Source organism: Diuraphis noxia, unplaced genomic scaffold (assembly GCF_037042655.1).
Source record: "Diuraphis noxia isolate RWA-SAM2 unplaced genomic scaffold, SU_Dnox_SAM2 contig0002, whole genome shotgun sequence".
In the NCBI taxonomy this organism is placed as follows: Eukaryota; Metazoa; Arthropoda; class Insecta; order Hemiptera; family Aphididae; genus Diuraphis; species Diuraphis noxia.
The window spans coordinates 36463327-36467776 of record NW_028301712.1 but is presented as its reverse complement, the minus strand read 5'-3'; the positions used below and the strand labels follow the sequence as shown (position 1 = coordinate 36467776).

Here is a 4450-nt window from a genome sequence, read left to right as displayed (position 1 = left end):
ATAAACCCATATATGCATAATTTTGTTACATCCCAACTGATATATCAACGTAGGAATGAACACTTGATGTACTTAGATAAAATGTTGTTTATTTCACTTAATAGAAAAATCCAATAATTATTAGGGCTCGGATTTCAAAGCAAATGTTTATTTTTTTATATATGAGATAGAAATTTAATTTTTATACATAAATTCGTTTCACATCATTCTCATCCAAATAAACCAACTTATTTTGGCTTTGTTTTTTGTATAAATATTTTTATTGCTTTTTCAGTTATTTTAGTTGTGGAACTTGTATGTTATGTTTATTATGCAATAGTAATAAAAAAATGTTATTTAATCAATAAGAAAATCTGGCATACATAGTACGGACTAAATGAGTATATTGCATGGTTTTCTATATGTATAAAAATAGGTAATCAATCAAAATATCCAAATTTATCCGTTTTTAAGTACATTACATTAATAGTAATAATAGGTATTACAAAATATACTGCACACACATTAGTCAAATAATAATAAATATAAAATAAAATGTAAAACAATTCGTTTTTATGAATACAGGAATAATGTGCTAAAAAAAAAAACTAGCTACACTATTTTCTAAAAATTTAGAAAAATGTTTTTTAAAAAAAACACACACACACCATTGTAAAATCAATACATTCATATAAAATTGTCTAAAAAATAGCTCAACTATTAAATTATAAAATTAGCTCGTAAAAAAGTTAAGCCTAGATGATTATATAATAATAAAATGTCAAATAATTAGTTTTTTATGAACACACAATAAAATATAAAATAATTTGTTAAAAAAAAAGATAAAAACGTTTAACGTAAAAATAGAAAATTTTACTTTATTTTCTAATAAAATTAGCAATAGCTTTTAAAAAAATTGAAATGTCCTTACTTCCACATTATACTCCTTGCAAAGACGTTTTAATATATCTTTTAGTTTATTTTTCGATGGTGGTGCAAGGTGCAATAGTAGGTACCCAGTTGACGCTGTGCGACTTTGGTTGCGTCTGCTGCATTTTCATGCCGCATCTTAGTAATCAATGTCCTAATTGTTGGATGTTTGTAATTCAACTTAATTAATATTAAACAAATTATATTGAATATTTTAATTGAGTTTTAATATCTAATAATAAATAAGTACTTATTAAGTTGGGAAATTCCATCCTTCGCATACATTGTTAATCTGATCTCCGTTGTTAAATATTGCGTCTCTTACATTCGAGACAGATGGTGGAAAATGAGGAGATGTTTTTCGAAATTTTATACGTGTCTCCGATTGTTCGTTACCAACTCTTTTATACGACCCTATATGGCTATATATGTGCGCTCAAAATATACCTGCAAGGTACTACCATTGATTATAGAATATTGTAGAATATTCTATAATCAATGGTACTGTTTGAGCCGCAATTTCGTGCCCGACGATTTGCACCGACGGCAATACAGAGTCCAGAGTCCAGCCAGATTACTACAGGTTTTGACGATCTTTATCAACTATCGTCGTCGTAATCGCAGCTTGGACGGTCGCGGCGCGTAATAATATACGCACCAGCCAGTCTACGAGAAACTTCTCGTCTCGCCTCTCGCGACCGGTGCGTGCTGTATTGTATTGTTGTGCACGAATGCCTACGCCGGTCTGCTCTACGCGTCGTCCTGTTCGGACGGATTTTGGCGTCTTCGATCGTCGTGGGTGCGCCATTACGGGTTCGTTGTCGTTGTGTCGGTGACTTGTCCGTTACCTCCATTGTTTTGGGCCCCCTTGTGACGGGCGTAAGTGTCGGCGCTGATCGCGCGGCCGTTCGGTGTTCGCGTAACCACATTAATTGTGCAAATTGACGACACCGTCGTGTGTCATTACGTCGTGTGTCGGTTTTGGCGGCGTGAACGCCCGTTCCGTACCACATTGTTTGTGGGGAACCCACTACCGCGACCGAACTATTGTTTCGATTGTCAGGTGCGGGTTGCCGTGTTGTTTTGCTGACGCGGACGAGCGTCGGGTGGTTAACGCGGGATTCCCCGTTGAAGTTTGGAGGGCCCGTCGTTTCACGTCGCCGTCGTGGGAACATTGTAATATTCGTGTCAAACGGTTCCAGGAGGCAGCACTGCAGTCCATGCCAGTGACCGTCCAGTCCACTTCATCGTCTTACCGGGTGATCGACTATTATCATTTCCATTATCATTTCTACTATCAATTTATATTATCGTATTTTAATTATTGTTTTGTTTACATATTGATCGATTGATCATATTATTTATTTGTGTTATATATTATTACCAATTTTGGGCGCCCGTATTTATCATTGTATTTTATAGGTATTTATATATTGTCCAATAGACTCACATTATTATACTACTAGCTGCTGTCGGAAACTCGCTGTCCTGAAACTCGGGGGATAGGTGAGACTCGCTGAAGTGGGCGGTGGAGGCTAGTGACGACAATGTCGTCGTAGTTTTACATATAAAAATTGTTCCTGTTTAAAAACAAAAATTTGAGGAGGTGATAAGGATTTCTGATAATGCTTGGCGAACGCGTTACGAAGGCGGGAATGTTTGAATTTCGAGTTTGAGTGTCTAGATATATTCTCACATCACCTATGGCCTATGGAAATCGGCCATTGAATAATACGGCCTCCCGTCGCATGTCCGATGCTTTTTCGTATGTAAAAAATCGTCAATTTGAAATCAATGTTTCAGTGTCTAGCAAGTTAATCTCCTCAAGTGAATATCGATTAACATATATGCAGCAGCTTGTCAGGTAGGCAATCCACCTGCGGTGGATTGCAGACCCTCTGTTCCGCGGCAATACATGAAATTCGGCTACTTTGGTAGTATAAACCTATTCTGTACACGCATAATATATTATTATAAACATTTTAGAGCACACATGATTGTATTCGCCATGATAAACCCTAAGCAAATTTTATCATACACAGAGAAGTAACGTAAACCATACACACCACACATATATATATATTATATACCAGCCATTGAATTATACGGCCTCTCGTCGCATGTCCGATGCTTTTTCGTATGTAAAAAATCTTCAATTTGAAATCCATGTTTTGGTGTCTAGCAAGTTAATCTCCCCAAGTGAATATCGATTAACATATGTGCAGCAGCTTATCAGGTAGGCAATCCACCTGCGGTGGATTGCAGACCCTCTGTTCCACGGCAATAAATAAAACTGCGCTACTTTGGTAGTAGATATATATCTATTTTGTTCACGAAAAATATATGAATAACAAAACGCATATAAACGTATTTAATCTGATAAACCAATAGCATTTGATCATATAGACAGTCAATTTTATAAATAACACGCAATTCGCAATAGAAATTCACGATGAATAATAATAAAGTATTAAGTGAATTAAGAAATTAATGAATATCACAAATAAAATGGTGTGCATGCCGTGTAGAAATTCTTATGATTAACAGAGTACCTATGGTTTAGTCACAAATTAGTAATAAGTATTAATACAATGATGATTTATTTTAATGTGTTTCTGTTACATTTGCATTGATGAAATGAGTAATATAAAAGATATTCCTTTTATATATGTGTTTTTCTTCAAGGTGTTCCTATATAGTAAATTTTTTTTATATACCTATATAATCGAACCTACTTATATTACAATTATATATGTCATCATAAGTTTGAACAAATTACTGCTGGAAGTTGTGTAGCCTATAGGTTATTGAATAATACTGAAGACAACATATTGTATGTTTTAAGGAATTGGAATTTATTTAGTGTAACCAATGGCTTATTTTATATTATATACTACTATATACTATTTTGTATACTATACAGTATACACACACATAGCTTAATTAAATGGTTTTTTTTTTCTTGAAAACGGTTTATTATGGAAGACGGATCGTAAATGGTTAGGTACCCATCAATTATCATTTATCGTCGTTGTGGGATATCCAAATACATTTAGGCATATAGCTCTAATTGGTTTTCAGTGATGGTGGAGCAACCTTCACTAAAAAAAGAACTAAGTAATAATATAACAAAAAATAATTAAATAAAATTCGAAAAAAATGCAAAAGATCTCAGGTGGCTATGTTATTTAAATGAGCCACCGCAATAACTTAGCTAGTCCTACAACTAACAATTTTATTATTATTAATTAATTAATAAATAATACGATGTACGCGTAGATATAAGATGCGAAGTGATTAACGGTACTAAGCGATATCCAGAGACCACAGTATTTTCAAAAACACTTTTATCGATATCATTGATATCAATAAATAGATCACGCGTAGTTATTAAATATAACAGACTAAAAACACGGACTACCTAGTATTCAAGTATTTATTGTAGGTATAATATGCAACAGTAATTCGAGTGACAAATTATGATCATTAGAACATTGGAAAATTATGAAAAAAAAAAAAAAAACATTAGGACATCGGTAAA

General features: G+C 33.7%; 1 long non-coding RNA gene across 1 annotated transcript; it reads right to left on the bottom strand.

The window, feature by feature from the left end:
• Positions 1 to 830: 830 nt before the first annotated feature.
• Positions 831 to 4450, bottom strand: LOC149058401 (uncharacterized). Its single transcript, XR_016190244.1, has 2 exons — positions 1160 to 4450; positions 831 to 1063 (listed from the first exon to the last, which is right to left on the bottom strand). It is a non-coding gene; the product is annotated as an uncharacterized LOC149058401 (long non-coding RNA).